Source organism: Heloderma suspectum, chromosome 4 (assembly GCF_057233095.1).
Source record: "Heloderma suspectum isolate Gila_16-S chromosome 4, 16-S_ref, whole genome shotgun sequence".
NCBI classification, from domain to species: domain Eukaryota; kingdom Metazoa; phylum Chordata; class Lepidosauria; order Squamata; family Helodermatidae; genus Heloderma; species Heloderma suspectum.
Genome location: NC_139461.1, coordinates 153723265 through 153739451, shown reverse-complemented (window position 1 = coordinate 153739451; position 16187 = coordinate 153723265).

Genomic DNA, 16187 nt, shown 5'->3' with positions numbered 1-16187 from the left:
CTTTGGCCCTCTCAGTCTGTTTCACCATGCTTGGCTTCAGCAACACCCTGTTTCCATTCCAGGAAGCCATGTCTCCTGACCGCTAACCCTAACTTGGGTCTTAACCCTAGTTTTTTCTTTGGACTGAAATATTTCCCTGTCCACATGGTGTACTAACTGGCAGTATGTTATACTCCGGAAGGCCTACTCAGTCCGTTTTACCAATCTAGGCTTCACCAAAACCCTGGTTACATCCTGGGAAGCCAAGTCTCCCCAACCCTAACCCTAATTTGAGTCTCAACCCTCATTTCCTTTTTGGACTGAAACATACTGCCGTCCACAGAGTGTACCTAATTGTAAGTATGGAAGACATCTTGATGCCCCACTCAGTCTGATTCAGCAAGCTAGGCTTCAACAAGGACCCGTTTCCAACCTGGGAAGCCACATCTCCCCAACCCTAACCCTAACTTGAGACTTAACCTGATATTCTTGTGCAAATGTAACAACCTCCCATCCTCATGTTCTACTAAAAGACAGTAGGCACACAATTCCTTTTGCCCTCTCAGTCTGTTTCACCATGCTTGGCTTCAGCAACACCCTGTTTCCATTCTGGGAAGCCATGTCTCCTGACAGCTAACCCTAACTTGGGTCTTAACCCTAATTTTCTCTTTGGACTGAAACATTTCCCTGTCCACATGGTGTACTAACTGGCAGTATGTTATACTCCGGTTGGCCTACTCAGTCTGTTTTACCAATCTAGGCTTCACCAAAACCCTGGTTACATCCTGGGAAGCCAAGTCTCCCCAACCCTAACCCTAATTTGCGTATCAACCCTCATTTCCTTTTTGGACTGAAACATACTGCGGTTCACAGAGTGTACCAAATGTAAGTATGGAAGACATCTTGATGCCCCACTCAGTCTGATTCAGCAAGCTAGGCTTCACCAAGGACCCGTTTCCAACCTGGGAAGCCACATCTCCCCAACCCTAACCCTAACTTGAGACTTAACCTGATTTTCTTGTGCAAATGTAACAACCCCCCATCCTCATGTTCTACTAAAAGACAGTAGGCACACAATTCCTTTTGCCCTCTCAGTCTGTTTCACCATGCTTGGCTTCAGCAACACCCTGTTTCCATTCTGGAAAGCCATGTCTCCTGACAGCTAACCCTAACTTGGGTCTTAACCCTAATTTTCTCTTTGGACTGAAACATTTCCCTGTCCACATGGTGTACTAACAGGCAGTATGTTATACTCCGGTTGGCCTACTCAGTCTGTTTTACCAATCTAGACTTCGCCAAAACCCTGGTTACATCCTGGGAAGCCAAGTCTCCCCAACCCTAACCCTAATTTGAGTCTCAACCCTCATTTCCTTTTTGGACTGAAACATACTGCCGTCCACAGAGTGCACCAAATGTCAGTATGGAAGCCATCTTGATGGCCCACTCAGTCTGATTCAGCAAGTTGAGCTTCACCAAGGACCCATTTCCAACCTGGGAAGCCACATCTCCCCAATCCAACCCAACCTTGAGACTTAACCTGATTTTCTTGTTGAAATGTAACAAACCCCCATCCTCATGTTGCACTAAAAGACAGTCGACACACAATTCCGTTGGCCCTCTCAGTCTGTTTCACCATGCTTGGCTTCAGCAACACCCTGTTTCCATTCTGGGAAGCCATGACTCCTGACCGATAACCCTAACTTGGGTCTTAACCCTAATTTTCGTTTTTGGACTGAAACATACTGCCGTCCACAGAGTGTACCAAATGTCAGTATGGAGGCCATCTTGATGCCCCACTCAGTCTGATTCAGCAAGTTAAGCTTCACCAAGGACCCGTTTCCAACCTGGGAAGCCACATCTCCCCAACCCTAACCCTAACTTGAGACTTAACCTGATTTTCTTGTTGAACTGTAACAACCCCCCATCCTCATGTTGTACTAAAAGACAGTAGGCACACAATTCCTTTGGCCCTCTCAGTCTGTTTCACCATGCTTGGCTTCAGCAACACCCTGTTTCCATTCTGGGAAGCCATGTCTCCTGACAGCTAACCCTAACTTGGGTCTTAACCCTAATTTTCTCTTTGGAATGAATCATTTCCCTGTCCACATGGTGTACTAACTGGCAGTATGTTATACTCCGGATGGCCTACTCAGTCTGTTTTACCAATCTAGGCTTCGACAAAACCCTGGTTATATCCTGGGAAGCCAAGTCTCCCCAACCCTAACCCTAATTTGAGTCTCAGGCCTCATTTCCTTTTGGGACTGAAACAGACCTCCGTCCACAGAGTGTACCAAATGTAAGTATGGAAGACATCTTGATGCCCCACTCAGTCTGATTCAGCAAGCTAGGCTTCACCAAGGACCCGTTTCCAACCTGGGAAGCCACATCTCCCCAACCCTAACCCTAACTTGAGACTTAACCTGATTTTCTTGTGCAAATGTAACAACCCCCCATCCTCATGTTCTACTAAAAGACAGTAGGCACACAATTCCTTTTGCCCTCTCAGTCTGTTTCACCATGCTTGGCTTCAGCAACACCCTGTTTCCATTCTGGAAAGCCATGTCTCCTGACAGCTAACCCTAACTTGGGTCTTAACCCTAATTTTCTCTTTGGACTGAAACATTTCCCTGTCCACATGGTGTACTAACTGGCAGTATGTTATACTCCGGTTGGCCTACTCCGTCTGTTTTACCAATCTAGACTTCGCCAAAACCCTGGTTACATCCTGGGAAGCCAAGTCTCCCCAACCCTAACCCTAATTTGAGTCTCAACCCTATTTCCTTTTTGGACTGAAACATACTGCGGTCCACAGAGTGTGCCAAATGTAAGTATGGAAGACATCTTGATGCCCCACTCAGTCTGATTCAGGAAGTTAAGCTTCACCAAGGACCCGTTTCCAACCTGGGAAGCCACATCTCCCCAACCCTAACCCTAACTTGAGACTTAACCTGATTTTCTTGTGCAAATGTAACAAACCCCCATCCTCATGTTGTACTAAAAGACAGTAGGCACACAATTCCTTTTGCCCTCTCAGTCTGTTTCACTATGCTTGGCTTCAGCAACACCCTGTTTCCATTCCGGGAAGCATTGTCTCCTGACCGCTAACCCTAACTTGGGTCTTAACCCTAGTTTTTTCTTTGGACTGAAATATTTCCCTGTCCACATGGTGTACTAACTGGCAGTATGTTATACTCCGGAAGGCCTACTCAGTCTGTTTTACCAATCTAGGCTTCGCCAAAACCCTGGTTACATCCTGGGAAGCCAAGTCTCCCCAACCCTAACCCTAATTTGAGTCTCAACCCTCATTTCCTTTTTGGACTGAAACATACTGCCGTCCACAGAGTGTACCTAATTGTAAGTATGGAAGACATCTTGATGCCCCACTCAGTCTGATTCAGCAAGCTAGGCTTCAACAAGGACCCGTTTCCAACCTGGGAAGCCACATCTCCCCAACCCTAACTCTAACTTGATACTTAAACTGATATTCTTGTGCAAATGTAACAACCTCCCATCCTCATGTTCTACTAAAAGACAGTAGGTACACAATTCCTTTGGCCCTCTCAGTCTGTTTCACCATGCTTGGCTTCAGCAACACCCTGTTTCCATTCTGGGAAGCCATGTCTCCTGACAGCTAACCCTAACTTGGGTCTTAACCCTAATTTTCTCTTTGGACTGAAACATTTCCCTGTCCACATGGTGTACTAACTGGCAGTATGTTATACTCCGGTTGGCCTACTCAGTCTGTTTTACCAATCTAGGCTTCACCAAAACCCTGGTTACATCCTGGGAAGCCAAGTCTCCCCAACCCTAACCCTAATTTGAGTCTCAACCCTATTTCCTTTTTGGACTGAAACATACTGCGGTCCACAGAGTGTGCCAAATGTAAGTATGGAAGACATCTTGATGGCCCACTCAGTCTGATTCAGGAAGTTAAGCTTCACCAAGGACCCGTTTCCAACCTGGGAAGCCACATCTCCCCAACCCTAACCCTAACTTGAGACTTAACCTGATTTTCTTGTTGAACTGTAACAACCCCCCATCCTCATGTTGTACTAAAAGACAGTAGGCACACAATTCCTTTGGCCCTCTCAGTCTGTTTCACCATGCTTGGCTTCAGCAACACCCTGTTTCCATTCTGGGAAGCCATGTCTCCTGACAGCTAACCCTAACTTGGGTCTTAACCCTAATTTTCTCTTTGGAATGAAACATTTCCCTGTCCACATGGTGTACTAACTGGCAGTATGTTATACTCCGGATGGCCTACTCAGTCTGTTTTACCAATCTAGGCTTCGACAAAACCCTGGTTATATCCTGGGAAGCCAAGTCTCCCCAACCCTAACCCTAATTTGAGTCTCAGGCCTCATTTCCTTTTGGGACTGAAACAGACCTCCGTCCACAGAGTGTACCAAATGTAAGTATGGAAGACATCTTGATGCCCCACTCAGTCTGATTCAGCAAGCTAGGCTTCACCAAGGACCCGTTTCCAACCTGGGAAGCCACATCTCCCCAACCCTAACCCTAACTTGAGACTTAACCTGATTTTCTTGTGCAAATGTAACAACCCCCCATCCTCATGTTGTACTAAAAGACAGTAGGCACACAATTCCTTTTGCCCTCTCAGTCTGTTTCACCATGCTTGGCTTCAGCAACACCCTGTTTCCATTCTGGAAAGCCATGTCTCCTGACAGCTAACCCTAACTTGGGTCTTAACCCTAATTTTCTCTTTGGACTGAAACATTTCCCTGTCCACATGGTGTACTAACTGGCAGTATGTTATACTCCGGTTGGCCTACTCCGTCTGTTTTACCAATCTAGACTTCGCCAAAACCCTGGTTACATCCTGGGAAGCCAAGTCTCCCCAACCCTAACCCTAATTTGAGTCTCAACCCTATTTCCTTTTTGGACTGAAACATACTGCGGTCCACAGAGTGTGCCAAATGTAAGTATGGAAGACATCTTGATGGCCCACTCAGTTTGATTCAGGAAGTTAAGCTTCACCAAGGACCCGTTTCCAACCTGGGAAGCCACATCTCCCCAACCCTAACCCTAACTTGAGACTTAACCTGATATTCTTGTGCAAATGTAACAACCTCCCATCCTCATGTTCTACTAAAAGACAGTAGGCACACAATTCCTTTGGCCCTCTCAGTCTGTTTCACCATGCTTGGCTTCAGCAACACCCTGTTTCCATTCTGGGAAGCCATGTCTCCTGACAGCTAACCCTAACTTGGGTCTTAACCCTAATTTTCTCTTTAGACTGAAACATTTCCCTGTCCACATGGTGTACTAACTGGCAGTATGTTATACTCCGGATGGCCTACTCAGTCTGTTTTACCAATCTAGGCTTCGCCAAAACCGTGGTCACATCCTGGGAAGCCAAGTCTCCCCAGCCCTAACCCTAATTTGAGTCTCAACCCTCATTTCCTTTTTGGACTGAAACATACTGCCGTCCACAGAGTGTACCAAATGTAAGTATGGAAGACATCTTGATGTCCCACTCAGTCTGATTCAACAAGCTAGGCTTCACCAAGGACCCGTTTCCAACCTGGGATGCCACATCTCCTCAAACCAACCCTAACTTGAGACTTAACCTGATTTTCTTGTGCAAATGTAACAAACCCCCATCCTCATGTTGTACTAAAAGACAGTAGGCACACAATTCCTTTGGCCCTCTCAGTCTGTTTCACCATGCTTGGCTTCAGCAACACCCTGTTTCCATTCCAGGAAGCCATGTCTCCTGACCGCTAACCCTAACTTGGGTCTTAACCCTAGTTTTTTCTTTGGACTGAAATATTTCCCTGTCCACATGGTGTACTAACTGGCAGTATGTTATACTCCGGAAGGCCTACTCAGTCCGTTTTACCAATCTAGGCTTCACCAAAACCCTGGTTACATCCTGGGAAGCCAAGTCTCCCCAACCCTAACCCTAATTTGAGTCTCAACCCTCATTTCCTTTTTGGACTGAAACATACTGCCGTCCACAGAGTGTACCTAATTGTAAGTATGGAAGACATCTTGATGCCCCACTCAGTCTGATTCAGCAAGCTAGGCTTCAACAAGGACCCGTTTCCAACCTGGGAAGCCACATCTCCCCAACCCTAACCCTAACTTGAGACTTAACCTGATATTCTTGTGCAAATGTAACAACCTCCCATCCTCATGTTCTACTAAAAGACAGTAGGCACACAATTCCTTTTGCCCTCTCAGTCTGTTTCACCATGCTTGGCTTCAGCAACACCCTGTTTCCATTCTGGGAAGCCATGTCTCCTGACAGCTAACCCTAACTTGGGTCTTAACCCTAATTTTCTCTTTGGACTGAAACATTTCCCTGTCCACATGGTGTACTAACTGGCAGTATGTTATACTCCGGTTGGCCTACTCAGTCTGTTTTACCAATCTAGGCTTCACCAAAACCCTGGTTACATCCTGGGAAGCCAAGTCTCCCCAACCCTAACCCTAATTTGCGTATCAACCCTCATTTCCTTTTTGGACTGAAACATACTGCGGTTCACAGAGTGTACCAAATGTAAGTATGGAAGACATCTTGATGCCCCACTCAGTCTGATTCAGCAAGCTAGGCTTCACCAAGGACCCGTTTCCAACCTGGGAAGCCACATCTCCCCAACCCTAACCCTAACTTGAGACTTAACCTGATTTTCTTGTGCAAATGTAACAACCCCCCATCCTCATGTTCTACTAAAAGACAGTAGGCACACAATTCCTTTTGCCCTCTCAGTCTGTTTCACCATGCTTGGCTTCAGCAACACCCTGTTTCCATTCTGGAAAGCCATGTCTCCTGACAGCTAACCCTAACTTGGGTCTTAACCCTAATTTTCTCTTTGGACTGAAACATTTCCCTGTCCACATGGTGTACTAACAGGCAGTATGTTATACTCCGGTTGGCCTACTCAGTCTGTTTTACCAATCTAGACTTCGCCAAAACCCTGGTTACATCCTGGGAAGCCAAGTCTCCCCAACCCTAACCCTAATTTGAGTCTCAACCCTCATTTCCTTTTTGGACTGAAACATACTGCCGTCCACAGAGTGCACCAAATGTCAGTATGGAAGCCATCTTGATGGCCCACTCAGTCTGATTCAGCAAGTTGAGCTTCACCAAGGACCCATTTCCAACCTGGGAAGCCACATCTCCCCAATCCAACCCAACCTTGAGACTTAACCTGATTTTCTTGTTGAAATGTAACAAACCCCCATCCTCATGTTGCACTAAAAGACAGTCGACACACAATTCCGTTGGCCCTCTCAGTCTGTTTCACCATGCTTGGCTTCAGCAACACCCTGTTTCCATTCTGGGAAGCCATGACTCCTGACCGATAACCCTAACTTGGGTCTTAACCCTAATTTTCGTTTTTGGACTGAAACATACTGCCGTCCACAGAGTGTACCAAATGTCAGTATGGAGGCCATCTTGATGCCCCACTCAGTCTGATTCAGCAAGTTAAGCTTCACCAAGGACCCGTTTCCAACCTGGGAAGCCACATCTCCCCAACCCTAACCCTAACTTGAGACTTAACCTGATTTTCTTGTTGAACTGTAACAACCCCCCATCCTCATGTTGTACTAAAAGACAGTAGGCACACAATTCCTTTGGCCCTCTCAGTCTGTTTCACCATGCTTGGCTTCAGCAACACCCTGTTTCCATTCTGGGAAGCCATGTCTCCTGACAGCTAACCCTAACTTGGGTCTTAACCCTAATTTTCTCTTTGGAATGAATCATTTCCCTGTCCACATGGTGTACTAACTGGCAGTATGTTATACTCCGGATGGCCTACTCAGTCTGTTTTACCAATCTAGGCTTCGACAAAACCCTGGTTATATCCTGGGAAGCCAAGTCTCCCCAACCCTAACCCTAATTTGAGTCTCAGGCCTCATTTCCTTTTGGGACTGAAACAGACCTCCGTCCACAGAGTGTACCAAATGTAAGTATGGAAGACATCTTGATGCCCCACTCAGTCTGATTCAGCAAGCTAGGCTTCACCAAGGACCCGTTTCCAACCTGGGAAGCCACATCTCCCCAACCCTAACCCTAACTTGAGACTTAACCTGATTTTCTTGTGCAAATGTAACAACCCCCCATCCTCATGTTCTACTAAAAGACAGTAGGCACACAATTCCTTTTGCCCTCTCAGTCTGTTTCACCATGCTTGGCTTCAGCAACACCCTGTTTCCATTCTGGAAAGCCATGTCTCCTGACAGCTAACCCTAACTTGGGTCTTAACCCTAATTTTCTCTTTGGACTGAAACATTTCCCTGTCCACATGGTGTACTAACTGGCAGTATGTTATACTCCGGTTGGCCTACTCCGTCTGTTTTACCAATCTAGACTTCGCCAAAACCCTGGTTACATCCTGGGAAGCCAAGTCTCCCCAACCCTAACCCTAATTTGAGTCTCAACCCTATTTCCTTTTTGGACTGAAACATACTGCGGTCCACAGAGTGTGCCAAATGTAAGTATGGAAGACATCTTGATGGCCCACTCAGTCTGATTCAGGAAGTTAAGCTTCACCAAGGACCCGTTTCCAACCTGGGAAGCCACATCTCCCCAACCCTAACCCTAACTTGAGACTTAACCTGATTTTCTTGTTGAACTGTAACAACCCCCCATCCTCATGTTGTACTAAAAGACAGTAGGCACACAATTCCTTTGGCCCTCTCAGTCTGTTTCACCATGCTTGGCTTCAGCAACACCCTGTTTCCATTCTGGGAAGCCATGTCTCCTGACAGCTAACCCTAACTTGGGTCTTAACCCTAATTTTCTCTTTGGAATGAAACATTTCCCTGTCCACATGGTGTACTAACTGGCAGTATGTTATACTCCGGATGGCCTACTCAGTCTGTTTTACCAATCTAGGCTTCGACAAAACCCTGGTTATATCCTGGGAAGCCAAGTCTCCCCAACCCTAACCCTAATTTGAGTCTCAGGCCTCATTTCCTTTTGGGACTGAAACAGACCTCCGTCCACAGAGTGTACCAAATGTAAGTATGGAAGACATCTTGATGCCCCACTCAGTCTGATTCAGCAAGCTAGGCTTCACCAAGGACCCGTTTCCAACCTGGGAAGCCACATCTCCCCAACCCTAACCCTAACTTGAGACTTAACCTGATTTTCTTGTGCAAATGTAACAACCCCCCATCCTCATGTTCTACTAAAAGACAGTAGGCACACAATTCCTTTTGCCCTCTCAGTCTGTTTCACCATGCTTGGCTTCAGCAACACCCTGTTTCCATTCTGGAAAGCCATGTCTCCTGACAGCTAACCCTAACTTGGGTCTTAACCCTAATTTTCTCTTTGGACTGAAACATTTCCCTGTCCACATGGTGTACTAACTGGCAGTATGTTATACTCCGGTTGGCCTACTCCGTCTGTTTTACCAATCTAGACTTCGCCAAAACCCTGGTTACATCCTGGGAAGCCAAGTCTCCCCAACCCTAACCCTAATTTGAGTCTCAACCCTATTTCCTTTTTGGACTGAAACATACTGCGGTCCACAGAGTGTGCCAAATGTAAGTATGGAAGACATCTTGATGGCCCACTCAGTCTGATTCAGGAAGTTAAGCTTCACCAAGGACCCGTTTCCAACCTGGGAAGCCACATCTCCCCAACCCTAACCCTAACTTGAGACTTAACCTGATATTCTTGTGCAAATGTAACAACCTCCCATCCTCATGTTCTACTAAAAGACAGTAGGCACACAATTCCTTTGGCCCTCTCAGTCTGTTTCACCATGCTTGGCTTCAGCAACACCCTGTTTCCATTCTGGGAAGCCATGTCTCCTGACAGCTAACCCTAACTTGGGTCTTAACCCTAATTTTCTCTTTAGACTGAAACATTTCCCTGTCCACATGGTGTACTAACCGGCAGTATGTTATACTCCGGATGGCCTACTCAGTCTGTTTTACCAATCTAGGCTTCGCCAAAACCCTGGTTACATCCTGGGAAGCCAAGTCTCCCGAGCCCTAACCCTAATTTGAGTCTCAACCCTCATTTCCTTTTTGGACTGAAACATACTGCCGTCCACAGAGTGTACCAAATGTAAGTATGGAAGACATCTTGATGTCCCACTCAGTCTGATTCAACAAGCTAGGCTTCACCAAGGACCCGTTTCCAACCTGGGAAGCCACATCTCCCCAAACCAACCCTAACTTGAGACTTAACCTGATTTTCTTGTGCAAATGTAACAAACCCCCATCCTCATGTTGTACTAAAAGACAGTAGGCACACAATTCCTTTTGCCCTCTCAGTCTGTTTCACTATGCTTGGCTTCAGCAACACCCTGTTTCCATTCCGGGAAGCCATGTCTCCTGACCGCTAACCCTAACTTGGGTCTTAACCCTAGTTTTTTCTTTGGACTGAAATATTTCCCTGTCCACATGGTGTACTAACTGGCAGTATGTTATACTCCGGAAGGCCTACTCAGTCTGTTTTACCAATCTAGGCTTCGCCAAAACCCTGGTTACATCCTGGGAAGCCAAGTCTCCCCAACCCTAACCCTAATTTGAGTCTCAACCCTCATTTCCTTTTTGGACTGAAACATACTGCCGTCCACAGAGTGTACCTAATTGTAAGTATGGAAGACATCTTGATGCCCCACTCAGTCTGATTCAGCAAGCTAGGCTTCAACAAGGACCCGTTTCCAACCTGGGAAGCCACATCTCCCCAACCCTAACTCTAACTTGATACTTAAACTGATATTCTTGTGCAAATGTAACAACCTCCCATCCTCATGTTCTACTAAAAGACAGTAGGTACACAATTCCTTTGGCCCTCTCAGTCTGTTTCACCATGCTTGGCTTCAGCAACACCCTGTTTCCATTCTGGGAAGCCATGTCTCCTGACAGCTAACCCTAACTTGGGTCTTAACCCTAATTTTGTCTTTGGACTGAAACATTTCCCTGTCCACATGGTGTACTAACTGGCAGTATGTTATACTCCGGTTGGCCTACTCAGTCTGTTTTACCAATCTAGGCTTCACCAAAACCCTGGTTACATCCTGGGAAGCCAAGTCTCCCCAACCCTAACCCTAATTTGAGTCTCAACCCTATTTCCTTTTTGGACTGAAACATACTGCGGTCCACAGAGTGTGCCAAATGTAAGTATGGAAGACATCTTGATGGCCCACTCAGTCTGATTCAGGAAGTTAAGCTTCACCAAGGACCCGTTTCCAACCTGGGAAGCCACATCTCCCCAACCCTAACCCTAACTTGAGACTTAACCTGATATTCTTGTGCAAATGTAACAACCTCCCATCCTCATGTTCTACTAAAAGACAGTAGGCACACAATTCCTTTGGCCCTCTCAGTCTGTTTCACCATGCTTGGCTTCAGCAACACCCTGTTTCCATTCTGGGAAGCCATGTCTCCTGACAGCTAACCCTCACTTGGGTCTTAACCCTAATTTTCTCTTTGGACTGAAACATTTCCCTGTCCACATGGTGTACTAACTGGCAGTATGTTATACTCCGGATGGCCTACTCAGTCTGTTTTACCAATCTAGGCTTCACCAAAACCCTGGTTACATCCTGGGAAGCCAAGTCTCCCCAGCCCTAACCCTAATTTGAGTCTCAACCCTCATTTCCTTTTTGGACTGAAACATACTGCCGTCCACAGAGTGTACCAAATGTAAGTATGGAAGACATCTTGATGTCCCACTCAGTCTGATTCAACAAGCTAGGCTTCACCAAGGACCCGTTTCCAACCTGGGATGGCACATCTCCTCAAACCAACCCTAACTTGAGACTTAACCTGATTTTCTTGTGCAAATGTAACAAACCCCCATCCTCATGTTGTACTAAAAGACAGTAGGCACACAATTCCTTTTGCCCTCTCAGTCTGTTTCACCATGCTTGGCTTCAGCAACACCCTGTTTCCATTCCGGGAAGCCATGTCTCCTGACCGCTAACCCTAACTTGGGTCTTAACCCTAGTTTTTTCTTTGGACTGAAATATTTCCCTGTCCACATGGTGTACTAACTGGCAGTATGTTATACTCCGGAAGGCCTACTCAGTCTGTTTTACCAATCTAGGCTTCGCCAAAACCCTGGTTACATCCTGGGAAGCCAAGTCTCCCCAACCCTAACCCTAATTTGAGTCTCAACCCTCATTTCCTTTTTGGACTGAAACATACTGCCGTCCACAGAGTGTACCTAATTGTAAGTATGGAAGACATCTTGATGCCCCACTCAGTCTGATTCAGCAAGCTAGGCTTCACCAAGGACCCGTTTCCAACCTGGGAAGCCACATCTCCCCAACCCTAACCCTAACTTGAGACTTAACCTGATTTTCTTGTGCAAATGTAACAACCCCCCATCCTCATGTTCTACTAAAAGACAGTAGGCACACAATTCCTTTTGCCCTCTCAGTCTGTTTCACCATGCTTGGCTTCAGCAACACCCTGTTTCCATTCTGGAAAGCCATGTCTCCTGACAGCTAACCCTAACTTGGGTCTTAACCCTAATTTTGTCTTTGGACTGAAAAATTTCCCTGTCCACATGGTGTACTAACTGGCAGTATGTTATACTCCGGTTGGACTACTCCGTCTGTTTTACCAATCTAGACTTCGCCAAAACCCTGGTTACATCCTGGGAAGCCAAGTCTCCCCAACCCTAACCCTAATTTGAGTCTCAACCCTATTTCCTTTTTGGACTGAAACATACTGCGGTCCACAGAGTGTGCCAAATGTAAGTATGGAAGACATCTTGATGGCCCACTCAGTCTGATTCAGGAAGTTAAGCTTCACCAAGGACCCGTTTCCAACCTGGGAAGCCACATCTCCCCAACCCTAACCCTAACTTGAGACTTAACCTGATATTCTTGTGCAAATGTAACAACCTCCCATCCTCATGTTCTACTAAAAGACAGTAGGCACACAATTCCTTTGGCCCTCTCAGTCTGTTTCACCATGCTTGGCTTCAGCAACACCCTGTTTCCATTCTGGGAAGCCATGTCTCCTGACAGCTAACCCTAACTTGGGTCTTAACCCTAATTTTCTCTTTAGACTGAAACATTTCCCTGTCCACATGGTGTACTAACTGGCAGTATGTTATACTCCGGATGGCCTACTCAGTCTGTTTTACCAATCTAGGCTTCGCCAAAACCGTGGTCACATCCTGGGAAGCCAAGTCTCCCCAGCCCTAACCCTAATTTGAGTCTCAACCCTCATTTCCTTTTTGGACTGAAACATACTGCCGTCCACAGAGTGTACCAAATGTAAGTATGGAAGACATCTTGATGTCCCACTCAGTCTGATTCAACAAGCTAGGCTTCACCAAGGACCCGTTTCCAACCTGGGATGCCACATCTCCTCAAACCAACCCTAACTTGAGACTTAACCTGATTTTCTTGTGCAAATGTAACAAACCCCCATCCTCATGTTGTACTAAAAGACAGTAGGCACACAATTCCTTTGGCCCTCTCAGTCTGTTTCACCATGCTTGGCTTCAGCAACACCCTGTTTCCATTCCGGGAAGCCATGTCTCCTGACCGCTAACCCTAACTTGGGTCTTAACCCTAGTTTTTTCTTTGGACTGAAATATTTCCCTGTCCACATGGTGTACTAACTGGCAGTATGTTATACTCCGGTTGGCCTACTCAGTCTGTTTTACCAATCTAGACTTCGCCAAAACCCTGGTTACATCCTGGGAAGCCAAGTCTCCCCAACCCTAACCCTAATTTGAGTCTCAACCCTCATTTCCTTTTGGACTGAAACATACTGCCGTCCACACAGTGCACCAAATGTCAGTATGGAAGCCATCTTGATGGCCCACTCAGTCTGATTCAGCAAGTTGAGCTTCACCAAGGACCCATTTCCAACCTGGGAAGCCACATCTCCCCAATCCAACCCAACCTTGAGACTTAACCTGATTTTCTTGTTGAAATGTAACAAACCCCCATCCTCATGTTGCACTAAAAGACAGTCGACACACAATTCCGTTGGCCCTCTCAGTCTGTTTCACCATGCTTGGCTTCAGCAACACCCTGTTTCCATTCTGGGAAGCCATGACTCCTGACCGATAACCCTAACTTGGGTCTTAACCCTAATTTTCGTTTTTGGACTGAAACATACTGCCGTCCACAGAGTGTACCAAATGTCAGTATGGAGGCCATCTTGATGCCCCACTCAGTCTGATTCAGCAAGTTAAGCTTCACCAAGGACCCGTTTCCAACCTGGGAAGCCACATCTCCCCAACCCTAACCCTAACTTGAGACTTAACCTGATATTCTTGTGCAAATGTAACAACCTCCCATCCTCATGTTCTACTAAAAGACAGTAGGCACACAATTCCTTTGGCCCTCTCAGTCTGTTTCACCATGCTTGGCTTCAGCAACACCCTGTTTCCATTCTGGGAAGCCATGTCTCCTGACAGCTAACCCTAACTTGGGTCTTAACCCTAATTTTCTCTTTAGACTGAAACATTTCCCTGTCCACATGGTGTACTAACTGGCAGTATGTTATACTCCGGATGGCCTACTCAGTCTGTTTTACCAATCTAGGCTTCGCCAAAACCCTGGTTACATCCTGGGAAGCCAAGTCTCCCGAGCCCTAACCCTAATTTGAGTCTCAACCCTCATTTCCTTTTTGGACTGAAACATACTGCCGTCCACAGAGTGTACCAAATGTAAGTATGGAAGACATCTTGATGTCCCACTCAGTCTGATTCAACAAGCTAGGCTTCACCAAGGACCCGTTTCCAACCTGGGAAGCCACATCTCCCCAAACCAACCCTAACTTGAGACTTAACCTGATTTTCTTGTGCAAATGTAACAAACCCCCATCCTCATGTTGTACTAAAAGACAGTAGGCACACAATTCCTTTTGCCCTCTCAGTCTGTTTCACTATGCTTGGCTTCAGCAACACCCTGTTTCCATTCCGGGAAGCCATGTCTCCTGACCGCTAACCCTAACTTGGGTCTTAACCCTAGTTTTTTCTTTGGACTGAAATATTTCCCTGTCCACATGGTGTACTAACTGGCAGTATGTTATACTCCGGAAGGCCTACTCAGTCTGTTTTACCAATCTAGGCTTCGCCAAAACCCTGGTTACATCCTGGGAAGCCAAGTCTCCCCAACCCTAACCCTAATTTGAGTCTCAACCCTCATTTCCTTTTTGGACTGAAACATACTGCCGTCCACAGAGTGTACCTAATTGTAAGTATGGAAGACATCTTGATGCCCCACTCAGTCTGATTCAGCAAGCTAGGCTTCAACAAGGACCCGTTTCCAACCTGGGAAGCCACATCTCCCCAACCCTAACTCTAACTTGATACTTAAACTGATATTCTTGTGCAAATGTAACAACCTCCCATCCTCATGTTCTACTAAAAGACAGTAGGTACACAATTCCTTTGGCCCTCTCAGTCTGTTTCACCATGCTTGGCTTCAGCAACACCCTGTTTCCATTCTGGGAAGCCATGTCTCCTGACAGCTAACCCTAACTTGGGTCTTAACCCTAATTTTGTCTTTGGACTGAAACATTTCCCTGTCCACATGGTGTACTAACTGGCAGTATGTTATACTCCGGTTGGCCTACTCAGTCTGTTTTACCAATCTAGGCTTCACCAAAACCCTGGTTACATCCTGGGAAGCCAAGTCTCCCCAACCCTAACCCTAATTTGAGTCTCAACCCTATTTCCTTTTTGGACTGAAACATACTGCGGTCCACAGAGTGTGCCAAATGTAAGTATGGAAGACATCTTGATGGCCCACTCAGTCTGATTCAGGAAGTTAAGCTTCACCAAGGACCCGTTTCCAACCTGGGAAGCCACATCTCCCCAACCCTAACCCTAACTTGAGACTTAACCTGATATTCTTGTGCAAATGTAACAACCTCCCATCCTCATGTTCTACTAAAAGACAGTAGGCACACAATTCCTTTGGCCCTCTCAGTCTGTTTCACCATGCTTGGCTTCAGCAACACCCTGTTTCCATTCTGGGAAGCCATGTCTCCTGACAGCTAACCCTCACTTGGGTCTTAACCCTAATTTTCTCTTTGGACTGAAACATTTCCCTGTCCACATGGTGTACTAACTGGCAGTATGTTATACTCCGGATGGCCTACTCAGTCTGTTTTACCAATCTAGGCTTCACCAAAACCCTGGTTACATCCTGGGAAGCCAAGTCTCCCCAGCCCTAACCCTAATTTGAGTCTCAACCCTCATTTCCTTTTTGGACTGAAACATACTGCCGTCCACAGAG